General features: G+C 42.2%; 1 long non-coding RNA gene across 6 annotated transcripts in view; it reads left to right on the forward strand.

The window, feature by feature from the left end:
- Nucleotides 1-215: 215 nt before the first annotated feature.
- Nucleotides 216-25,782, forward strand: part of LOC102147982 (uncharacterized) — a 65,509-nt gene continuing 39,942 nt past the window's right edge. For 2 of the 6 annotated variants that reach the window (XR_011438481.1, XR_011438482.1), the window contains exons 1-2: nt 216-394; nt 22,766-22,858. This is a non-coding gene — a long non-coding RNA (uncharacterized lncRNA). Of the gene's footprint in view, nt 395-517; nt 846-14,886; nt 15,092-22,765; nt 22,859-25,782 lie in introns of those variants that run through there. The other 4 variants (XR_011438480.1, XR_011438477.1, XR_011438479.1 and 1 more) reach the window with 4 other exon arrangements.

Here is a 25,782-nt window from a genome sequence, read left to right on the forward strand (position 1 = left end):
GCACAGGCATACTAGAGGGTTCAGTAACTATTTGCTGAGTTAATTAATCAATAACCTAGTCTTCAGAGATTCTCACTTCTATAAACCAGAGGAATGCTTCTGGCCTAATTCCATGGGTCCAAGAAAGCCAAGTCCCAGATGTCTCCTTCTGACTCCCTTCCCCTGTCCCCCACCTCCGTCCAGCCCATAAGGAATTCCAGTCTGATCTGCCTTGCAGAACAAATCTCTGCTACATGCAGAATTTCCTTTGAGGTCACCAGAGAGAGTTTCAACATCAGCTGAAAATAAGCCTCCAAAGTCCTTTGTGAATTCAGCATTTGGCCCTTTGAGACTTGTTACTCATTATCAGGCCCAGAAATCTCATTCCTTCATCTCTTTCCAAGATTGGTATCTGGTAGGTGAATAGGACGTATGGATGTGTGGGTGGGGGGGGAGGGGAGGATATGGCTTGGGGGGAATAATTTAAAAGTGGCCTTTGGCACCTCCTTGATTTTCGGATGTCTCTGATAGATTAAGTGTTTTTCCCAAGTGTTGTTCTAAACATGTCAAGCGGCTGTGGGTAAGAAGCTGAGGCTTGAGAGCGGGAGGGCGATGCAGACACCCTGCCCGGTGGGTGCAGGCTGAAACACGCCTGCCGGAGCAGGAGCAACTGAGTGGCAGCTCCCTGCAGCCCACAGCCCGCTGTGCCTGCCACCCAACCCTGTCCCCAGTCCTCCCCAGGCGTTGCGATCCCATGGAGGACAATGCCTCCACTGCTGACCTCTTGCTTCTCTGACGCACAAAGAATGTCTGGCTCGATAACCATTCACCCAGTGATTATAGGATTAACTGCAGTTGTGGGAAAGGTAAGCCTTTAAAACAAAGGTTTTGCTTTGTTTTTTGGAAGGAAAAATAAAATATAAAACAAACACATTATCCGTTAATGGGTGCCTTTGGCTTAGGGCTCCAGCAATTCAGTGATTAGCGAGGATTTCCTCATGCAAGGAGGTAATCAAGTTCAGGCTGTCATGCTCATGTCCCTCCTTCTCTTCACATGCTCAACCTTTGGTTGCAGTTGCCATGGCAATGAGATTGTTGTAAGAAAGCAAGAGAATGATGGTGCCTGTACTTGGGAAATGAGATGTTTATGAAAATTCACATTTTCCTCTTTTTCTTCTCTCCTTGCTGGAAAGAAAGAAGGAATGGGGGAAGAGAAGCAACCTCATGTTCTCTGAGCATCTGTTATGTGCCAGGCATGAGGCTGGGTGCTTAACATTGTGTTAAATATGTAGACGTGTGTGTGTGAGTGTGTCTATAAAACCCTTTTTATCATGAACTATAACTCACATACAAAAGAGTGCGCAAGACAAAGATGTTCAGCTCCGTGATTTCTCACACAGCAAACACCTGTGTCAAATCAAGAACTAGGTGTTGTCAGGATGCCAGAAGTGGCCCTTTGTGACTCCTCTCAATTCTTACCTCCTCCTTCCTTCAAAGGAAAAAAAACTGTCATGACTTTTATGGAAACTACTTGCTTGCTTTTCTTTATAGTTTTACCATAACCTGAGCATTAATCCGTAAACACTGTGGTTTAGTTTTACCTTTTGTTTTTGTTTTTTTTTTTGGCTTCATATAGATGGAATCGTACAGTGTGTGTGTTTTTTGTATGTCTGGCTTCTTTTGCTCAACATTATGTTCATAAGCTTTATTCTTGTCATTGTTTGTGGCCTTAGTTTTCCACGTTCACATCTTTAGGATATCTCATTATATGAATAGAACCCAATTTATTTCCCCAGTCTACTGTTGATGGGCTTTTGGATTGTTTCCAGCTTTGGGTTCTTATAAATAACACTATGATGAATATTCTCGTACATGTCTTTTGGTGCATGTGTACTCACATTTCTGCAGGTATGTAACCAGGAGTGGAATTCCTAGGCTGGAAGGTACATTAGTTAATGCCAATGCTCCTAAGCAGGTGGACTCCCACCACCAGTGTATGAGGTTCTGTTTCTCTACATCCTCCTCAATTCTTAATATTCTCAGTCTTTTTAATTTGAGCCATTCCGGTGGGTGTGTAGCAGCATCTCAATGTTATTCATCATTTGAATATTTTCTTTGTCATGTGACTTTTCAAGTCCCACTTTTCTGTTGAGTTTTTCTTACTGATTTCTAATAGAATGTTACGTAATTTGGATACAAACAGATGGCTTGTTTATATGTCTCGCAAATATCTTATACTGTGTGGCTTATATTTTCACACATTTAATAGTGTCTTTTGGTGAACAGAAGTTACTAGTTTTAATATGGTCCAATTTATCAATGCTTTCCTTTGTGGTTAGTCTTCTTTGCGTCCTGGTTAAGAAGTCTTTCCTTTATCCCAACATCATAATGGTATTCTCCTATATTGTCTTTAGAAGGTTTATTAAGACCTTTCACATTTAGGTCCAAGTTATACCAGAAATTAATTTTTTATTGAGGTATAATTTACATATAATATTATATTAGTTTCAAGTGTACAACATAATGATTTTATATTTGTATATGTTGTGAAATGCAGACATTAATTTTTATGATAGTGTTAGTATGGGTTAAATTTTTTACTGTAACTCAGTATGGACATCCAAACTGTCTTAGTACATTTGTTGAAAAGACCATCCTTTCCTCACTGCTCTGGAGTGTCCCCTTCATAATAAATCAAACGTCCATATATGGGCTTTCTCTTTGGTTTCATTGGTCTGTTTTACTATCCTTGCCCCAATTCCACAATCTTAATTACTGTAGCTTTGCAATTAGTCTTAATATCCAGTACAGCGCCTTCCCACTTTGTTCTTCTTTTTCAAGAATGTCTTGGTTGTTCTTAGCTCTTTGTATATCTAAAAAGAATTTTAGAATCAGGTTGTCAGTTTCCACAAAAGAAAAAAAACCCTGTAGTTATTTTCACTTTTTGGAGAGATTGCCTGAATCTATAGATCAATTTAGGGAAAAACGACATCTTTACAATTTTGATCCTAATTTCCAACATGATTTCTTCTTTGACTGAATTTTCAAACATACGAGTAATTTCTAGTTACTGTTTTGTCATTTTTTTTTTTTGCAGAGAAATACTTTGAATAACTTTAATATTTTGAAATTTATTGAGGCTTGTTTTATGATCTAGCATATGATCAATTTCTGTGAATTTTCTTTGTGTGCTTGGAAAAAAATATATAGCCTGCAGTTGTGTGCATGTTTTGTAAATGTCCATTAGGTCAAGTGTATTGATTGTGTTGTTCAAATCTATATAGTCAATGGGTTTTGTCTACTTCTTCTATCACTTCCTGTGAGAAGTATGTTAAGAGTCTCCCAGTTATCATAGTGGATTTGTTTTTCTCTCAGTTTTGCTTTGTATATTTGAGGCTATGTTTAGTAGTATCATAAAAAATTAGAATTAGTACATTTTCCTGGTGAATTCAACTTTATCATAATGAAGTGGGTCTCTATTGATCGCCAATAATTCCTTTTGTCTTAAATTCTACTTTAATTGATACAGCTCTCCCAAGTATCTTTTAGTTATTATTTGCTTATTATACTTTTTCTCTTCTTTTCCTTTCAGCCTTCCTGTTTTGTTATGGTTTAGATGTATGTCTCTTATAAACAGGGTATAACTGCTATCTCTTTCTTTTTGAAATCCTGTCTGACGATCTTTTCTTTTAATTGGAGCACATTTACAGTCAGTGATATGTTTGGGTTTAAATTTGCCTCCTTACTTAGCATTTTCTATATCTCCCATCTATTCCATGTCTCTTTTTACTTTCCTGGTTGCCTTTTTTTCTATTGGTGAATTTCTTATTATTCCATTTTTTCCATTTATTAACTTGGAAATTACATTTTAAAAAATAATTCTTTTAAATGTTAACTTCACTCCTTCCCTTTCCTAAAATATATACCATTGTTGTTGTGTACTTTAATTATATGTATATTATAAACTTCCTACACTTTGTGATTACTGTTTTATATGGTTGATCTTTATATATTTAACCTCATATTTATTCTTTCATTGCTCTTCATTCTTTCCTTGATCTCCAGCTTTCCCTCTGAAATCATATTCCTTTTGTCTGACTGAAGAGCATTCTTTAATTGTAGGTCTTTCAATAGTGGGTCTGCTGGCGACAATTCTCTCAGTTTTGGTTTGCATGCAGTTTGGATGAAAAATTGTTTTCTTAACCTTCAATCTTGATAGATTGATATACTGTCTTCTGACCTGTCTTCCAACTCACAGATTTTCTCTTCAGTCGGATCGTATCAAATGCTAAAGTCATTCATTTATTTAATTCAAAATTAGTTACAATTTTGATCCTTGCATTTTTCTAATTCTAGAATTTATTCTCATCTCTTTTATATTGTCTCCAGGTCTCCTTCTAAATCTTCAATCATTTCTTATTTATTTATTTCCTTGAAAAGTGACGTGTGTTATTTATCTTGTTGACCTCTACAGCCGTCTCTTCACCCGACTCCAGCTTGCTTCCCCCCGACCCCATATCTGCATGGGCTATATTAACGGGCTTTCTTGTCTTCTGGCTTCCAGCTGTGTCTGGCTACTGGGAGCACCAGAAGGATCAGAGGGAAGGAGAGGAGAGAGACTGGATGCTGTTTACCTGGTCTCTCCCTGTGGAGTCGCTGTGGGCTGGCCGCATCCACTGACCATAGACTCTGCTTCAAGGTTCTGATGGCTCGTTCCTCCTCACACCTCTTCAAGCCTAGAGCGATAAAGGCTCTTTCTTGGTAATATCCCCAGGGAACTAGACTGTCTCTTCCTTATCATTACCCCCACTTTTGTAAATTATTAAATTCTCCCCCAAAATATCATAATTTGACTGTGCCATCTGTTTCTGGTTGGAAACCTGACCGATAAAAGATATCTATGTTAAAAATTGTTTTTGATTATTCGAATATTTAGATCCCATGTGGGTTTGTTCCTACTGCCTTTTGTTTCTGCTGTTTTGTTATTTATATTTTTTCCTTTTTTTTTGTGCCTGTTTTTTAATTATGTGCCAATAATTGTACATGCAAAATTGTTTGCAGAAATGTATTCTTCTTTTGGAGAGGATTAACATTTGCTTTTCCCAGGCCTGGGATGATTCTAAGCTGAAATGCCTGGCAGATTTTATCTACTTCTGATTCACCCTCACTTCTTCAGCATCTCAACTCAAAGTGAGGGAATTCACCATCGACTCTCTTCACCGTGGCAGGCTCTGGACTGCCATCGGTTCCCTTAGTTCAGCCTCTTAGCTTCTCTCCAACCCCTTAGGAATTACCAAATGCTCTCAGGGTCTATCTACCAGTTTAATTCTCTGGGCCCCCAAACTGGCCCAGTAATTCTTCACCCTCTTGTTAGCTTTCTTTTTCTTTTTTCCCTGGCTTTTCTGGTTATCTTCAATAGGGCAATCGGTCTGAATTATCTAGTTTGCCATTTTCAAACTTGGCTAGGCCAAGGAACTCACTGCAGTCATACATCTAGAATAGCTCAGCTAAGGCTGTTTATAAAACCTGTTTTGTTTTACGCTAAAACATCATTTACCCTACCTGGAAAAAAAAAGATCATTTTGAATTAAACCAGAGTTTTGCACTGTCAGCTGCAGAAGTCAAAATAATTTCTTAATACTCAGCTGTGAGTCTCTTAAAGGTGTTCTCTAATTCTTGTTCATCTTTGCATCCTCAGCACCTAGCACAACGAGTGTGCAGACACTATTTGTTGAGTAAAAGAAGACTAGGTAAAGGGATGAAGTAGACAAAATGCTGATGAAGGCAGTTTCTACATGGACCACTAGACTTCTCAACCTAAAAAGTCCTCATCCAGTAGATCGCAGAGCATCTTCTCTGCCCAATCTCTCTTTTCAAAATAAAATTTTTAGTGGTATGAGTGGAAAATGCCTATAAATTTGGGCCCCCCATTCTCAGTCCCTCCAAATCCTGTAAGGGATCCTCAAGTGGAAGACTGGTCTTGTTTCTTTCCAAGGGTCTCTAGGGACACAGAGGAGTGCCAGATGATAGGCTAGTACAAGCTACCAGATGGATCTGCTCACTGTCAATCAGCTTCAGCATGCCCTGAACTAAACTCAGCATCTCTTCCCCCATTTCTAATTGCTTCTCCTCTTTGTTTACTGCCTCACCTGGTGCCACTGTTTCCTCCCAGTTGCCTGTACTAGAATCCTAGTGGCCATCCCTTATTCTCTCCTACACCAAATCACCAAGTTTGATGAGTTTGTGTCCTGAATATTTCTCATATTTGTCCCTATCCTGGACATCTCCACTCTGACTGCTTTAACATGGGCTCTCATCACTGCTCACCTGCAATTCAGCACCAGCCTCCTAACTGGTCTCATGTCGTTCTATCTGGACCATCCTTCATAGAGTGATCCCACATCGACATTGCATTGTTTAAAGCTCTGCTGTGCTTTCCTGTCATCCACTCTAAGCTCCTTGTCATGGTTTCATAACCTGGTTCCTGCCTACCTCTTAAGCCTCATTTTCCACTGTTCGAGGTCTAAAATTACCAAACATATCATGCTTCCGAGCATTCCTCTTACTCCTTCTGCGTGGATTTCTCGTCCTTCCTTCTTTTCTTCAGTTGTTTAATTTGTGCTCCTTCTTCAAGAATCATCTTCCCCAGCTTCCCCAGGCTAGTCCAAGTGACCCTTCAGTGTGCTCCCATGGCAGAGCTCAGTCATAAAACATATTCCCTCTTAAGAAACTTGAAGGCACTCCAGGTAAGTGGTGGCGCTTAATTGGTCTTTAATAACTTCGATAGATCCTCAGTTCTTCAGTTTGAAGAATTTAATTGAATAATACTCTCTAAGATTAATGAAAATCAAAATGCATATTGTCCAAGCATCTTGGTCATTTCAATAGGTGGTTTATTATGTTGTTTCTTGAGTTTTATTTTGCATCTTAATTTTTAATACTATTAATAAGCACTAGTATTATATTTTAAAGGTGTGTTATATTTTGCAGCTTATTAATCATTGTTTATTATTTGAAAAAATTCATTTATTTTTTACATAACCAGATGAGGATAATGAGAATGAACTCTCATTTTCTCTTTTTAGAGCCCTCACATATACATATTTTGTGTGTGTGTAAGGAAGATTGGCCCTGAGCTAACATCTGTTGCCAATCTTTCTCTTTTTGCTTGAAGGAAGGTTGTTCCTGAGCTAACATCTTTTCCAGTCTTCCTCTACTTTGTATGTGAGACACTGCCGCATCATGGCTTGGTGAATAGTGTGTAAGTCTGCGCCCAGGATCTGAACCTGTGAACCCCAGGCCACATAAATGGAGCCCACGAACTTAACCACTATGCCACTGGGCCAGCCCCATAGAGCCCTGACATATTTTTATGGTTTTTTTCTTCCTCTCACTCCATGAAAAGAGATCCATGCTTCTTTACTGTGTCCCATAGCATAGAGCTCCACTTATTAATATGTTACCCTCCTTACTAGTGAGATTGGAAGCTAGATTTGTTTATGCCTTCATTCCTCCCACAGTTCCTTATATCTGTGTCCTGGAACTACACCCCTGATTCCTCAGAGTAAAACCCTCCCTTCAGCAGAAAGAAGTTCCTTTGTTGATTATTCCAGTTGCTGGAGCAATAGTTAGTCTTGTTCTCCTTACCCCACTGTCAGTCCTGGGATCACTGTCAACCTTCTTGTCTTTGATATAAAAATCTGAGTTTCCCTTGGCTTTCTGACTGACAGAAATGGTGGTGCCTGCTTCAGTGCCTGTCGCCAGTGGTTTGAAGAGGCAGAAAGAATAAGAAGAGGATGGATGCTTTTTGCAACTGACTTGGCCTCTATTTGGTTTTATTGCTTTATCCTCTTATAGCTTATAACCCTCAAAAGGCAGTAGTTCAGAAACTAGTAACACAACAGGATGATGTCCCCTCCATTTGGTTACTCCTTATGACAGGTCAGACTTTCCAAAAATGGCCACAACTATATTTCTAGTCCTACATGCTGTCCCAAAATGTTGTCAGTCCCCTATCAAGAAGTGAAGTCTTCCCTTCACCCCCAAACCTGGGTGGCTCTTGTGAATGCCTGATGAGTCTAATGTGGTGGAAGTGACACTGAGTAACTTCGGAGGGTAGATTATAGAAGGCAACCTACACTGTGGGAACTCTTGAGTTGATCTGTGAGAAGTCCACCTACCCTGAAACTGCATGCTGGAACATCACATGGAAATAGAGAGATGCCCATGGAACCCCAGCTCTTTCGGCCCCCAGTTTTGTGTCTTCCCGTCAAGTGACAGACATGGGAGCGAGTGAGGCTTCAGAGGATTCCAGCTCCCATTCTTCGAGCTGCCCCAGCTGACACAAGGTGGATCAAATGGGTTCACTCTATATCCTGCCCAGATTTCAGATTTATGAGCAAAATAGATGTTGTTGTTCTAAACTACTAAGCTTTGAAGGGGTTTGTCATGCAGAAATGTACAGGCAGAACACTCCTTATCACCAAATTTCAGACACAGAGCTCTGATTTGATGTCTTTTTCTATAAAAAGGTGGAAATTTGAAATTCTAGATGTGCACTTGGATGGCAGAATGGAATGGCCAGTCAGGGGGTTTTTAACTCCTGGTGTTGAGGCTTCTGCGTGAAAATAACACTGGAGATACTTTTTCATGGCCCTTTGGAGGCTGGAGGAAGAAACAGGAACTAAAGTGGACCAGAAGGAAGGGAAGCATGTGACAGGCTATTCCTGGTACCTCCATACCAGAGGACAAGAAACTATCATTCCTTTCTTGTTTCATGTATCACAGTCTTGATTCTCCAAAAAAGTGTTCAGTGCCCTACAGAAGAACACAAGAGCCTACTTTTCCTAGTGCATCATTCTTCCCACAGATTAAGAAGACCTGTCTCTCTCTTCTCCTTTGCCACTTCTTATATTTCTAGGGCATAGGGCATGGGGCCTCAGTGTTCAGGAGAAAGATGGGTGACTGTCCATGGTGCTGGCCTAGGATTACTGTGCCCTTTGAATGTGTCCTGCTCCTGATGTGCTTTGTTTTTCACAGGAACTTACATCTACAGGCTCCCTGATTTACAATGACAAAGCATCCTGGACCCTTAAATGATCTAGGATTTGTCACTAGATTTCATGTATTTGTTATAGGATGTGATATAAAGAACAAGCTAAAAAGGAAGAACATCATGTTTGTTTCTTTACTTTAGTACCAAAGAGATGTGTGTGTTTGTGTGGCATATGTGTTTTGTGTGTGTATTTATTCTTCTCAATAGAACAAGGATCGAACAAGGCCCTCTAGAGAGCTTTGAGGTATTTTACTCATTGACAATGTAACATTCCTTATACTGGACCCTCAAGTATGCTAATCAGAATTTTCTTCTGCATAGTTCATTGAATATCTTTGCTCGCTGTTACTGGATGTGGACATAGACATTCCATGCACCACTGTCCTGGAAAGGGGAGGCTTGGAACCCTTGGATCAGGGGCAGGACCAGAATCTGGGACCCGCAGTTGGAAGTTGGTTGGTCTACCTTCCCCTTTCCTCCCCCATATCTTTCTGTCTCCCCATGTCCTCTCTCTCCAGGTCCTTTTATTGCTGCCCAAGACCGTGTTCTGGGATGGAAGTAGAGGTAGAAAGGGAATGTCAATGACAAGGTCCTGAGGAGCAGAAGGATAGGCTTCTGCCTCCCATCGTGCTTCACAGTTAGCCAGGCAGCTGTGGTGAGGGGTGAGGGAGAGCACTGCATCTGAAGCCAGACCTGTGTTCAAATCCAGCCTCTGATGCTTGATTGCTATGTAACCTCAAACCAGAGACTGAGTCATATTTTTTCTTATCTGTAGAAAGATGACTCAGCCTGCAGAGTATTGTTGTGAGCATTAAGTGAGATGATGTATTAGAAAGAATTTTGTAAACTACAAAACACTCTACTAATGAAGGATTGTCCTCTTCTGTGGGGGCCCCCAGGAGACAAAAGAAGTGGTGAAGCGGTGAATCTAAGCGGCTACTGAAGGCTGCAGCAATGAGGGGACCAATGAGAAGAGAGGAGAGAAGTTCCAGAGGCAGAGGATGTCTGGACCAGAGTTCCTGGGACTCATGGGGCTAACCCAGGAGAGGGAGAGCAGAGGGTCACCTGGACGTGTGCATATGCCCCAACTGAGGCAGCAGGCACGGCTGAAAGCCGTGAGGGGAGAACAATTGAATAATAGCAGCCATGTGCCTGGCACTGGCTAAATGCTGAGGCTTCACATGCTCGTTTAATTCTCACAAGAGCTCTGTAAAGCAGGTGCTATTATCCCTTTTTTACAGGGGAGAATAGGTTCTGACAGGTACAAGAGATTTCTAAAAATCTCACAGCCAGTAAACGACAGAATATGGATTCAAATCTAGTTTTCTCAGACTCCAAAGTCCCAGCCAGTAAGACAGAGATATGATTTTGTTTTAATGGATTTTATAACAAGAATGAAGGTCAGAAAAATCTGTGCGGCAGTCCCCAAAGGTAAGGGTTCAAAGAACCAGAGTGAGCAAAACAGTGAGTGGAAGGACAAGTCAGAAGGTCCCAGTGAGCAGCAGAGACAGAGGCATGTACCATCCTCCCTGAGGAATGGCTCATGGCTGAGCTGGGTGCATTCACAGGACTGTGGACAGAACAACCTCTTGCAGACTTTTCTTATGTGAGGACCAGAAGGTCTTCATCTTGCATCTACCTGTGATCTTGTTCTCTTTTCATTGGAATTAATAGAATTAGGGAATCGCGTAGACCAGCATTCACCAAAGGGTGTTCCTGCCCTTTAGTTCTGTAGGATGTTAATGTGTATGAGTTGGAAAGAAGGGTCAATTAAATTCACTTCAATTTAATTTAGTACATTTATTGAACACCCACAACAGGACTTTGAACTACAAATTCAATGAACAATGCTGGCAAAGTCCCTGTCCTCATGGAACTTGTGGACTAACAGTCAAGTAAGTTTGGGAAATGTCGCACCAAAGTGATAGAAGTTTCTTTACTGCAGACATTTCAGGGTTTTATTATGCTGACATGCATGATGGCTTTCTAAGTGTGGGGTAGATTATGCAGGATATACTCTATGCAGACAAAGATACAGGGTATGCAAAGTATCTGGCCATGCAACCCTATTTTATTTGCCGTGAAGCCTCTTCTCATAGCACCAGGGCTGGTGCTCTGCAGCACAAGCTTGGGGGAAATGCTGGGGCAGAGAGAGGAAGAAGGATAAGCACAACTTCCACCTTCCTTTGTTTCACCCCAATGTTGGCAGTGTGACCAAAAGGGATGATGGATGACATTTAAGCCCCAAACTTGCATCCAGGTTATGCAGGTGTAGGAGATAGGAGATAGCAGCCCCATTCATGGATGCCAAGTGATGGCAGCCTATCAACACTGAGCTCTGATGAAGAGTCAAGACCACCTGGAAGTTGCTATAGGCAAGCCAGGGGGTTGGTGTGATTCTCTAAGCAGGACTGAGGGGCTCATGGGCCAAGGATGTAGCAGGAGAGGGAGGCATAGAAAGTGGTGACTGAGGAGGGGAGAGTCCTTTCCTCCTAGGCCATGAGAGGGAGGACTTAGGATTCTTGTCAGAGTCTCGTGGGAGGATCCAGGTGGCAGCTCTGCCAGTGTGGATGTGAGGGTACAGCATGTCCTGTCTTATGGATAGAAACAGAAGGGTTCACTTGAGCCAGCCCTGGGGCTTTGTATGGCAGCAATCAAAGCTTATCACTCAGGCAAACACGCCAAAGGAAAAGAGCTGACAAATGGCTAGCATTTTGTTTTTCCTTCTCCAGGAAGGCATTTTGGTCTTGGTCACCCTCTGGGTTTTTCCTTTCTCTCTGATCTCTCACTCTCATGCAACGGTCCCCGCACAGGCGTTACATAACAACTGAGGCCACAGGGAACACCTATACAAGAGGGCATGACAGTTCGACAATGGGCAGGCAGAGGATGCCTTGAGAAAATGGAGTCATTCATGAGCTGTATGAGAGGCGGCTCTGTTCCCAGCTTGGCTCGCTGGTAAATGAAGTGCGCTGGGGACAAAGAGGGAAACTTTACACTCTCGCAATTTTCCCACAGTGGCAGGCTCACAGGAAAACAAGGCACCAGTTGGCTTAGAGGAGAAAAGGCAACCACATCCATAGACTTTGCTTTCTCTCCCAGATTGTCATCCTGTGCCAAAACCACAGAATAATCTCCCAGCAAGCGAATGGCAAGGCTAACGTGGGGGCCTAAAATGGCAGAAGCCAGAGGGTAGGTATGGGTCTGCCTTCTGCTTCTGTCTGTTTTCATCACCACTCGATGGGGTTTCATTTGTGAATCAGATCCTATTTTACCCCCATGTTAGCTTGCCACTTTGGAGGGAGAGAATATTGTCAGTCAAAATGATTACTCTGAGACAGAAATAACAATGTCTTCTCTAAGTGCAGGATACTAGGCAGAATCAGAATGTACCTTCCTTGACACAGCAGCCAGCTCCCCTGTTCCAAGGCACTCTTCAGCCCGAGGACAGCATGGCCATTGCTCCAGGCCTGAGTCTGGGGTCACATCCAGAAAATACTTATTGCTGGGCCCAGGAGCTCTTTGTATGGGAATCTGTACTATTGTGTAGGTATATTGGTGTCTTGACTTATGAGCCACAAAATGTTGAAATTTTAACCAAGTTATGAGTGTCTTGCAGTGTTTTGTATTACACTAAATTTCATGCCAAGAAGATAACAAAATTATAACAAATAATCTTATATATCAAAGGAAATTCCCAAACCCCAGCAAAGACCTACTTATCTTGGCACAAAGCTCTTATAAGCAGAGCATACAAGGGCATGGGAGGCAAGAGAGCCCACGTGTTTGATGAGCTGCAGGAAGTCCCACATGGGTGGAGCATTGGAAGGTGTGATGAGATGGGACGCGGTGAACAGGAACCAGAGATGGAGATAGGGGCCAGCTCTCCATAATATTCCTAATTAGCCCTGAGACATCGTTTCTCCCTAAACAATACCTTTAAAAGAGATCTTTACTGCTCTAAACATTTACTGATGTTTTAATCATTCAAGCGGAATGGTAAAGCAGAGAAAACCCAGGGGTAATTCCTCACATTTTCACATCGGCAATCCCTTTATCTTTTTCTTTCCAATTTTAAAAGAATTTTTCAAGTAATTAAGTTTCTGCTTCTATAACTATTTATCTTCTCCCTACTGACCTTTGAAAGTGATCTTTGCTTAAAAAGCTATTTTTCATTAAATTGATCTCAATTACTCATTGACTAGTCTGTTGACCACAGTTGCTTTTCAAAAGGGCCTCCCCTTTTAAGCTTAATGCCAGTTACCTTTACGGACTATTGTTATCTGCCTGGCACTGTGCTAAGTGCTTTTGAAATATTTTTATTCAATCTTCACAGCAAATCAATGAGGAAAATACTGTTATTGTTTCCATTTTACGGATGAGGAAAAAGAGTCATGATAAAGTAATAGCTTATAATTGGCAGAACTGGGATTCAAGCTTTTGAGTCCAAAATCCCCATGTTTTGTCAGCTCACTCGGCTGCTATTTTCAAATAGTTTTGAGGATAATAACTTAAAACTAGATGTATGGGGGTTGCTTCACAGCGGATAGCCAAGTTCTTAAACCAGAAGACATTTTTTCCTTTGCAGAAAGTAGACAGCAAAGCAGCGAATGACCAGGAAATGTCTCCTCTCCAGAGGTGATGGGGGAGACATCAGCAAAGAACTTCTCTCTGTCATGTGAAAGCCTGAGTTTAGATACCTCTGAGGAATTTTAATGCCAATTCTCTAAATTTTCTAAGTTGACAATTTAATGCCAATTTTCTGTAAAACTCCCATTCTCTAAAGTGTGGACTTTAGTTAATAATAGTGTATCAATATTGGTTCATTAATTGTAACAAAGGTACCATATTCATGTAAGTTGTTATCCATAGTGGAAATTGATTGAGAGGTACATGAGAACTCTATACTCTCTTTGAAATTTTTCTGCAAATCTAGAACTGTTTTAAAAAATAAAGTTTATTAAAAAAGGAAACAGAACCTCATTCTCCAAAGCCAAATACATATTCCAGAAGATTTTTTATTCTTAGAAACTTCCGGAAACAATTGATTAACTATACATAAGATTATGGCCCAGATTAGACCAAGCAGTAGTTATTAATGATTAAAGTTTAGTGCAGAAGTTCCAAAATTCTACACTGCAGTGTTTGGGTATCTCTAAATCCTACGATACATATGTCAGCAATTCCTGTTGTTCTTTTTTTTTTTTATTTTGTAGAGAAAGCAAGATTGACAAAAATTATGTGTCACATACTTTTTAACTTTGTTATCTATATCTTTTGGAATTGAGGCCATTTGAACTCTGTGTTTGATTCAGGCCCCTCTGTCCATCTCTTCAGAGCTGTCGCTTTGCAGCCATATTGCCTGGGGTTGAAGAGGAGGCTTCAGAAGGGCTGATCTCGTGAATTCAAACTGGTCGACCGGCCAGTCGCTTTTCTCCATTAGTTCTCAGACACATAAGAGTGTTCGCTGGTGCTTACCATCCCATCCTAGTTTTAACCATCTGGGGGCCATGGTTCATGCAGCCTCGATGCTTTCGCTGGCTGCTTTTCCCTATTCTCTGCCCTGCTCCAGCCAGATTAAAGAGAGCTCGTTTTATGAAGAAACAATTCTCTTAGTCAGGATTATTCAATTCATATTACTCTCATCCCCTTTCTCCAGGTGGAGATCTGATGATGGGTCTGAGGAGGGAGATTTCATGTCTGAGGTTGGATAGCCAGGCAGGAAGCCAGTAGCTGGGCAGAGGGAGGAAGATGCTCAAAAAGGTTTGTTCCCCAGGGCCCCCTCCCAACCACATCACTACTCTCTGTTTTTAGATAATTTTGTAACAAGGCTGGTCAACATGAGTTTAATTATTATCCAGAAAACCAGCAGGGGCTGGATGAGCTCACTCACAGAGGCCACTGGATTCCAGAAGCAGGGACTTTTATCCCTCTGGACGGGGAGAGTTGGGCCATATGAAAGAACCCAAGCTTTACTGCATTCAGGCCCACATTTCACTTCCTGGCCAAAGGTCATCTTGAAGCAGAGCAGGAAGAAGAAGGGGGTTCGAACCTGAGGTTGGTTTATCTCTTTACATTCAGACAATAGGAGGGCAATTTATTACTTTCATATTGTGGTTATAATGCATAACTTAGTGAAAAACAGTTCTCAGGCTATTTAGAGTTTGTTCTCTCTCTGCCATGGTGCTTACGGGGTACCTCCACAAATCCCTTCTCTTACTAGCATTCAGGGACTATTGAGCAGTCCTGTGGAATTGGGATCTAGAAAAGGCAATTCCTTCTTTGGTTTGAGCTTTTTCAAAATGCTCGTGCAAGGAATATGAATTTGCTAGCCATCTTCCTGGGAGGAGATATCAGCATCAACTTCAAGATCTGGCTCCTAGCTCATTAAGAGTGAGATATCGTCGAACAACTGCCCTGGCCCCTTGGCTTGTGAGGGGCTCCCTCCAGGGTTAATAGGAAAAGAGATGAGGGCCAGGAGAGAGGCCTGAGCCTGAGATTCCAGTCCACTTCCTCGCTCCCAGGGCAATCTCACCAACCCACCAAGGGTTTTGTGCCCTGAACCCTCTTGCTCACCCTTTCCATGATGGAACAAGCGGGAGGTAGACACAGTCAGCCATTCTCCAAAGCCAGAATGGTACCCTTGGATGCCTTGAGCTTTTCTAAAGTGATGTATGAAAGTTGAGGGGAACCAGTAGACGCAGGGACTTCGCGAGTTTAGGCTGTAGCACAAGGTCACATGGCCCGGGAAGGATCAAGCTCTGTCTCCAACACAGGGGTCATCTGACTCCAAAGTTCAGGCCTCTTCTGCCTAAGATTTGAGCCTCTCACACTAGGATGTGGTCAGTTAAATGTACGAAAGGCAGAGGAATGGAATCTCAGTGTTGAATAGATACGAATATATAAACTCCTGAATGTTGTCCACACTAAATAGCTGGGACCTCATTTCAGATATCATTATAACCAAGCCAAAAAGCTGGAATTAACATTTAAAACATCTAGTGCACTTGCTGTAGAAGCAGTTGAGTGTTCCTAACCCTGTGATGTAGAAAGAAAAAAATAAAACCCTGAGATTTTCTCTAAAAGAATTTTCTCTAAAAGAATGAGAATTCAGCTCATTTACCCAAGTCACTGACACATCAAAGGAAAAGCTCTTATAAGTCCGTGGAGGTGGTTTAGGGCTGAGGGACATGCCCAGGATCCCTAAATAGAAATAAGTGATCGTCATCAGAGCACTGTGGTTGGGCCCTTTCTGGCTGGGAGGTCACCTTGGGCTTTAAGAGATCCTTGGTCAGCTCTGGTATCTAAACAGCCAGAGAGGATTATTCACTTTCGAGGGTGAAAAACACTCAACTCTCCCAGATTGCCAAATGGAGTTTTCCAGTATAAAATGTCTGAGTCACTTGGAATCTGGCCAAACTAAACTCCTAATCCTGACCCACCCTTATCTCTGAGTTGGCTGGGAAGGGAGAGAGGGAAATCCCAAGACAAGTGTAAAAGCCGCTTGTCAGCCTGTACTGTGGCCCTCCCCTCGCCGGGGCAGGTCCACTCCAGGTGAGACAGAGCCTGAGGAAAGCTGTGGGTGATGAGCAGGTCATGGACAGGCTGTCAATGGCATCTCTGTTTGGGTCCAGGCCTGAGTGGGGCTGTGGCTTACATAACAGTTTGGCAAAGAGAAGCAGCCAGGCGGAAGCATGCGGGTTTCTAGCAGGGTATAATCATCTTTGATTTCTCTGTTTGTTCAGCAGCTTTTATGTGGTGGGGGAGGCAGCGGTGCAGGAGGAGGAGCAGGATTCTGACACACTGCAATCTTCTGTTTCCTTCTGCAGAACAAACAGTCCCAAACAGACCCCCGTGGCCAGAGAATTAGCAAGTGCCACACAGGTCCTCTCTAGGGGAGAGGAGCCCTGTCCTGGCCTAAGAAGGCTGGAGAGTGACCTAAAGTCAGGCCCTCACCAGGTGCCCACGAGCCCCATGGCCTATGGGGAGGTGGGGGTCCTCGCTGCTGGCAGTGCCTGACACTGTTTGCCCTCTTGGCTGTGAAGGCTATGGTGTCCCCCTCTGAATATGCAGGTCAGTGTGTCCCATGCCATGTCTGTCCAGAAAGGCAGTTTTCAGGCCTTATGTCTTGCTAACCAATGTCTCTCTCTCTATGCAATCACCTCCATGTGGGTACCAGACTCATCAAGCTAGAACCCTGGGCATGTGAGAGCAACCGATTTAGACAGTAACATTTCACTTGATAAAAACACAAATTTCCAGCTTCTTTTGATCCTAATTTGCCTGGAGTTGAGTAGCAACTGTCTCCTTTAGAATGAGCACATACTCTCTACCCACTGTGGTCCCCACTAGTCCCTATTGTCTCACACCTGAAGCTCTCTTCATTTACTTAGTTTACTTTTCTGGCTTTTGCAGACATTTTTGGGATGAATTATCTGCTCTTTCTTAATTGTAATTATTTGATATCATAATCATCTTCTTACCTCTCTGATTCTCCCAATAGACTGTGAGATCCTTGGGAAGGGGCCCGAATCGATCATTCATCTATTCATTCAGCAGCTGTCTATGGAGTCCTCACCTTGAGCAGAGTGCCAAGTGCTGGCCATTTTGTTAGCAATGTAGTATTCATCAAGGGGCTTCCAGCGCCTGGCACTCAGCGCATGCTCTCTATATGTGTTTAGATTAAAGGAATAAATGACTACTTCCACCTTGTGTAACCTGTTGATCTAGGCAGTGTGGTTCTGTTAGCAAATATGCCCACGCACTCAACCTTATGAGGAGGTTTACTGATAGGGTACACATTGTTTTGCAAGTAATTTGCATAAACTTGTGTAATATGGATGTGCTCAGATATTTCCCTGTATTTGGATATGTCTAATCCCCAGGTTGCATCTCTAGTTGCATTTTCTGCCCCTCCCTGCCCTATCCAGCCATGCTGAACTGCTTGTATGATTTTCCTGCATTCACCTCACTCCTGGGACCTCCATGCCCTTGCTCACACTGTCCTCTCTGTCCAGAATGCCCTCAATCTTGTCCCTTACTTTATCTCATTATCACCTCTCCTGTCCAGCTCCCAGTCAACTCAGAAGACTCAGCTGAGATCTCACCTCCCCCAGGAGCCTCCCCTCATCCCTCCAGGCAGGGTTAGAGGCCTCTACTTTCTGTTCTCATTTTTTTTGTGCAGATTCTTTTGAGTCTGTCTCCACTACCATGCTGAAAATCCCCTAAGGGCAGGGACTGTCTCTTTTCATCTCTGAATTCTCAGGGCCAAGCATGTAATAGGAACTTCATATGTAGAGAGAGAACAATTCAGTCATACTTGTAAATAAGCCCCTGGCCTGGCCCAGTGCCTGCTTGCCTTAGCACCACATCAGTGCACACACACCCTCCACTTTGACACTCCCCTGAAGAGTCCATAGTACTGGCCAAGGAGCCAACTGGACTCTTGCTTTGTACAGAGTCTAACTCTCTGTTGACATATCATGTTCCTTCCCCATTATAATTACTACCCGTGCTCTGTGTGTTTTCTCAAGCTTTCAGTGTTTGAGTACATAAAATTCTTTTGCTCTTCATATGAAAACAATACCATCTGTTCACTAGACAGAAATTCCAGAAAGCTTCAGAAAAGCAACAAGGTTTTTGCTGTAGCACAGCCCCAAAATACCTCAGTGGGATTCTGCATGGGAGGCAGATAAGGTTATGATAAGAACAACTGAGAGCTCTTAGTTTTGTGTGATTTTTTCCCCCTTTCTTCGATCTTAGAGTTCAGAACTTTTCTCTCACACCCATTTCAATAGGACCTATGCCCCAGTGAAAACTAACATCCTCCTTAAATCTCAGCCTAGCAGCCTTGAGGAGGATGATAATCTCAAGGAATTCGTGGTTCAGTCCTATGCATCAAATACCCACAAAGCACTTGTGCCTACTGTATACATGCCTGTGACAGGCACCTTGGGGTCACAGAGATCCGGAAGACGTTCACGAGGCTTACCTTGCAGGCCAGATGGAGAGGGTGGAGGGGAGGCACACGTGCAAACCACAGCAGCAAGAGGCAAATTGAAACAAGTGGTGTGATCAAGGTCAAGCCAATTGCTGTAGAAAAGTAGGAGGGGCAGTTCATTCTGACTGTGTGACCCCCTGCTTAAGACCATTGGGTGAGTCTCCACTGATTTCAAGGTAGTGTCCAGATGCCTTAACATGGCATTCAAAGCCTTCTGTGATCCAGGTCTTCTTGGCTGTTCCCAGCCCCCTTTGTCTCCTTGATGCCTCCGTTGACCCACACTCGCACCCACTGCTCCAGCCACAGGGACTCATTTGTCCCCAGAGGAAGAGTGCTGGCTTTCCCCTCTCTGCATCTGCAGTTTCCTCTGCCTAGAATGTGCTCCTCTTCCTCCTCCCCAGCTATTAGATTCAGCTGGGACGGCCAGTCCTATGAAGCCCTGGAAGGCAGTTATGGCTTTCCTCTCTGCAGCCCCTCAGCACCCTGTGCACACCTCCTGTCCTCCACTACAGCTGCCTGTCTTCTCTACTAGGCTGTGAGCTTCCTGGGGACAGGACTGGTTTTCATCTCTATAGCCTCAGAAAATAATAAAATATGAGGAACCTAGTAGATGTGAAATAAATATCTGTTAACATTAAACTTGTTGAATACATATTGTGACAGTCAGGGAAGTCTTTAGGTAGCAAAATCCTGAAAAGTGAATTTTACTGTAATTGATGGAGAAAGGGAGAGGATATTTCAAATTGAAAGAACAGCTTATCTGGATGCATTTCAAAGAGCTCCATAAATATTTATTGCTAGTTTGGCAGAATCCCGTAAAGTTACCCCTACCCTGTGATCCAGCAAATTTACTCCTGAGTATTTACCCAAGAGAAATAAAAACATCCATCCACTAAAAGAATTGTACAAGAAAGTTTTTGGAAGCTTTGCTCATAGTAGCCCCAAACTGGAAAAAGCCAAATATCCATCAACAAGAGAATGGATAAACAAATGGTGGATACAGGCATACCTCATTTTATTGCTTCACAGATATTGCATTTTTTACAGTCGAAGGTTTGCGGTGAGCAAGCAAGGTTGCTTTTCTTATAAATTGAAGGTTTTTGGCAAGCCTGCATTGAGCAAGTCTATCAGCGCCATTTTTCCAATGGCATTTGTTCACTTTGTGCCTTGTGTGACATTTTGGTATTCTTGTAGTATTTCAAACTTTTTCATTATTATTATATTTGTTATGGCAATCTGAGATCAGTGATCTTTGATGTTACTGTTGTAATCGTTTTGGGACACCATAAATCAAAACCATTGATAAATGTTGTATTCTGACTGCTTCACTGACTGGCTGTTCCCCGTCTCTCCCTCTCCTTGGGCCTCCCTATTCCTGAGACACAACAATATTGAAATTAGGCCAATTAATAACTCTACAATGGCCTCTAATTGTTCAAATGAAAGGAAGAGTCGCACATCTCTCACTTTAAATCAAAAGCTAGAAATGATTAAGCTTAGTGAGGAAGGCATGTTGAAAGCTCAGGTGGGTCAAAAGCTAGGCCTTTTGTCCCAAAAGTGAGCCAAGTTTTGAATACAAAGAAAAAGTTCCTGAAAGAAATTAAAAGTGCTAACCAGTGAACACAAGAATGATAAGAGAGTGAAACAGCCTTGTTGCTGATATGGGGAAAGTTGTAATGGTTTGGATGGAAGGTCAGGCCAGCCACAATATTCCCTTAAGCCAAAGTCTAATCCATAGCAAGGCCCCAACTCTCTTCAATTCTCTGAAGGCTGAGAGAGGGGAGGAAGCTGCAGAAGAAAAGTCTGAAGCTAGAGGAGTTTGGTTCATGAGGTTTAAGGAAAGAAGCAATCTCTATAACATAAAAGTGCAAGGTGAAGCAGCAAGTGCTCATGTAGAAGCTGCACAAGTTAGCCAGAAGATCTAGCTAAGATAATTAACGAAGGGGCTACATTAAACAACAGATTTTCAATGTCGACGAAACAGCCTTCTATTGGAAGGCTGCCATCCAGGACTTTCATAGCTAGAGAGGAGAAGTCAATGCCTGGCTTCAAAGCTTCAAGGTATGGGCTGACTCTCTTGTTAGGGGCTGATACAGCTGGTGACTTTGAGTTGAAGCTAATGCTCACTTACCGTTCCGGAAATCCTAGGGCCCTTAAGAATTATGCTAAATCTATTCCACCTGGGCTATATAAATGGCCCAACAAAGCCTGGATGACAGCATACCACTTTACAACACGGTTTACTGAATATTCTAAGCCCCCTGTTGAGACCTACTGCTCAGAAAAAAAATCCCTTTCAAAATATCGCTGCTTATGGACAATGCACCTGGTCACCCAAGAGCTCTGATGGAGATGCACAATGAGATCAATGTTGCTTTCATGCCTGCTAACACATCTATTCTGCAGCCCATGGCTCAAGGAGTAATTTCGACTTTCCGGTCTTATTATTTAAGAAATACATTTCATAAGGCTATAGCTGCCATAGATAGTGAGTGATTCCTCTGATGGATCCGGGCAAAGTAAATTGAAAACTTTCTGGAAAAGATTCTCCATTCTAGACACCATTAAGCACACTTGTGATTTATGGGAAGAGGTCAAAATATCAATGTTAACAGGAGTTTGGAAGAAGTTGATTCCAACCCTCAGGGATGACTTTGAGGGGTTCCAGACCTCAGTGGAGGAAGTAACTGCAGATGTGGTGGAAATAGTGAGAATTAGAATCAGAAGTAGAGCTGAAGATGGGACTGAATTGCTGCCATCTCATGAGAAAACTTGAACAGATGAGGAGTGGCTCCCCGTGGATGAGCAAAGAAAGTGTGTCCTTGTGATGGAAACCACTCCTCGTGAAGCTGCTGTCAGACTGTGGAAATGACAACAGAGGACTTAGAATATGACATGAACATAGTTGATAAAGTAGCAGCAGGGTTTGAGAGGACTGACTCCGATTTTGAAAAAAGTTCTAAAGAGCGTAAAATGCTATCAAACAGCATCTCACACTACAGAGAAATCTTCATGAAAGGAAGAGTCAATTGATGTCTCAAGCTTGATTGTTGTCTTGTTTTAAGAAGTTGCTACAGCCACGCGAACCTTCAGCAACCACCACCCTGAGCAGTCAGCAGCCATGAACATCGAAGAAGGACCCTCCACCAGCAAAAAGATTACCGCTCACTGAAGGCTCAGATGATGGTTAGCGTTTTTTAGTAATAAGTAATTTTTAATTAAGATATGTACATTGTTCTTTTAGACAATGCTATTGCACACTTAATAGACTATGTATAGTGTGAATATAGCTTTTATAAGCACTAGGAAACGAGAAGATTCATGTAACTCACTTTACTGTGATATTCGCTTTATTGCAGTGATCTGGAACCAAACCCGCAGTATCTCTGAAGTATGCCTGTATTCATGCATGGAATACTACACAGCAATAAAAAGGAACAAGCTACTAATACCTGCAATAACATGGATAAATTTCCAAACATGTTGACTTTAAAAATCTGGCACATGCAAAAGAGTACATATATTAAATGATTCCATTTATACAAAGTTCAAGAACAGGTTGTTCACTGTAAGGAAATTTTATCTCAACTTAAAAAAATCATTTCTTGAGTATCAGCTATGTCCCTGGCACTCTTTTGAGGCCTGCTCTGGTAGCATTCCAGGGGTACAAGGGGATGCATTAGAGAACAAAACAAACAAGATACAGCCCTTGTGGTCCTTTATTCTTGCAGGTCAACCTGATATGTTCAATGCAAAGGACAAGCTGATAATTCTCCTCATTGAAGTTGTTGACCTCCTTCAAGGGCTTGTCAATGCCAGGACTGGTGAGTGCTCAAAACACTTGGCCAGGTGATTGGGATAGCATTGGAATTTGGTTAAGCGTACTGTGAAACATTCCAACGATGTTTGCCTTGCCTACTGATAAGCAGGTGCTTGGCACAGGGGATGGAGCACAAGGCTTGCTTTATCTCAGAACACAGACATCAGGGACTGTGAGAAAGAGTGCTCTGGAAGGAGGTCCCCTCCCTGGGGCCGGCCCTGTGCTGGGCATAGAGTGCAGACTCCATATCAAAGAAGGTTGAGTGGAGGAGGAGGGCCATGGTCCAGGCCTGTAGAAGAGATGGAGCGGATGGCCGCATCCCTTGGTCAGTCTCACCAGCAGCCAGAATCAGGCATCTAAAACAGAGTCATTTAGCAAGGCACTTTATGGAAGAGAGAGGCTGTAGTAGAAAACCAAAATTGCTCCAGAGTATCCAGAACAAGCTCATGGGGAAGAGGCCATTTTTCATAAACATATTCATTTAAATTGGGATGAGAAATTGAATTGGGAGCTTTGGGGTCAAATGCTTAGTATAAGAAATTTGGGGACATTTTGCAAAAGCATTGCAACTCTCCATGATTTACATTACTAGTAGTAAATTATCATTGCCAAACATGCAAAAGGAAGCTTTGTGGTGCTTGGGCTACAGTGCGTGTCACTTAAGGAAGTTATCATGCTCCTGATTTTGACAACTGATGAATGGCATAGGAACTGACCGGGTTACTCTAGTCTCAGGCAACAAAAGTAATGTGCGTCTGCTGACTTGTGCTCAGGCCAGCCCACACCAATCTCCCAGAGACTGTGCCCAAATCTTCCGTATGGTCTTCATCAGCCCTCACCCTCTCTTTATTAATGCCACACTGCAGCCAGCCTGATGAATGGGGGTAGGTTGGAGAATGTGGGTCATGGAACCCGGGACAAATCACATGCAATTCCTCACCTCTCTATAATTTTTATTCTCTAATGAAGGTCAACATACAAGGGAAAAATGAATGCAAGAAGGGCACCTTGAGTGTTAAGGGAGCATGATGGTGCTGATTGTGGGCTGTGTGAGCCACTAGTTTTCTCACGTCAGCCCTCGAAGAGCAGTTTCCTTCTTGCAACACCACAATGCCTCCTCACTCACCCCTACTTGGTAGTGAATACATGAAGAGGTACCATTTTTGTGGATTATGTTGTCCTTTATTATTAAAGTTTAGTTTCTAGCTATCTGATTTATTTTGGTCACCCTCTAAGTTATTTAGAGCATGGTGGCATGCAGGTCTTTAACCATTTTTATGCCTTCTCTAATACTGCATGTCAACGTGCCGAAGTAAGCATTTTAGAAAAACACTGCTTCAGAATTTGAGAGATCTCTGGAGCGGTTAATTAGTTCCAAGGATGTTTACTGTAGCTTTAAAAAAGCCAAAGAATATGGGATGAATTAATTAAATAATAGAATGCCATACAAAGGGATGCAAATCAGTTATTGAAATAATGTTGTAGGTAAATATTTATTGGGATATTAAATGGAAAAAATAGGCTATTTGTACAATGTAATACTGAGTGTGTGTGTGTGTGTGTGTGTGTGTATGTGTGCATATGCATGTATGTGTATAGATCTGAAAGGAAAATAAAACAAGTTATTAACTGGTTATCTTGAAGGGGTGAGATGATTAAGTTTTAAAATTTCACTATTTTTGCCTATCTGTATTTTCTAAATGTTCTATAATGAATATCTGAGTTATATAGTAAAAAAAGTTACTTTAAAAAGAAAGTGAGGCTGGCCCAGAGGCATGCTGGTTAAGTTCAGCATGCTCTGCTTCAGCAGCCTAGGTTCATGGGTTGGGATCCCGGGTGCGGACCTACACGGCACTCATCAAGCTATGCTTTGGCAGTGACCCACGTACAAAATAGAAGAAGTCTTGGCACAGACATTACCTCAGGGCTAACCTTCCTCAAGCAAAAAGAGGAAGATTGGCAACAGATGTTAGCTCAGGGCCAATCTCCTGCACCAAAAAAAAAAAAATTAAATTAAATAAAAAAATAAAAAGAAAGTAACCAAACATATCTAAACTTTAATAAACTTAAAAAAACAAACTAGCAACTCATGATTCTTTCCATGAAAAACATTACTAGGGGCAGTCTTAATTTCATGTATTTATTCTTTTTCATAACTGTGTTTAGCTAAGTGCATGATCACATGCACTTTTATTTTTACACCTTTATAATACTTTCTGCATAAATTAACTCACAATATAAAGCAAACCTTTGCCAGAATGAGTCACAGCTTTTGAAGTTGCAAAATAATGTCACTGTCAGGGAAAACACAGGTTGGTGAGTCCTTTAGGCTGCTCAGCTGTGGACAAAGACACAAGGCTTCACAGCAAATTTGTCTTTGGGGAGAAGTGTTATTTACAGGCCTTTTATGGAGTAGTCATCGTGTTTTGTAATCTGGGATTCAAGTTTAAGATTGCAAAAAAGCCTCCGCCTGAGGCACCCTACATGGCTAGTTCTAATGTTCTCAGGTCTCAGATCCAGGTGAGGTAATTACAGTCCTTTTGCATTGAGGATTATGGGACCTCGTTCCCCACTTCCTACTCATACCTTTAAGGAATGTAGAGAAAGACTAAGACAGTCTAGAAGGAAAGGACAGATTGATCTTTGTCTTTAAGATCTTCCCCTCAAGCACCTCTTAGCAAGACCCTTTTGGCTCACCCTTAGGTCCTTCAGAAAAACTATGTGGGAAGGCAGTGTGGAACTTGTAATGATTGATTTGCCCATCTAAAATGGTCCCGGGTATTCCTCTCAATCTTTCACTGTTACAAATTATAGGAAAAAAGAGAATAACACCAGTAGAAATGAGCCTCTGTTTTGCCACTGACTGGCTGAGTAACTAGGAAAATCACCTCTCACTTGTAAAACGAGGCAATCTCTGTCTTCCAAACC

The sequence above is a fragment of the Equus caballus genome, chromosome 5 (assembly GCF_041296265.1).
Source record: "Equus caballus isolate H_3958 breed thoroughbred chromosome 5, TB-T2T, whole genome shotgun sequence".
NCBI classification, from domain to species: Eukaryota; Metazoa; Chordata; class Mammalia; order Perissodactyla; family Equidae; genus Equus; species Equus caballus.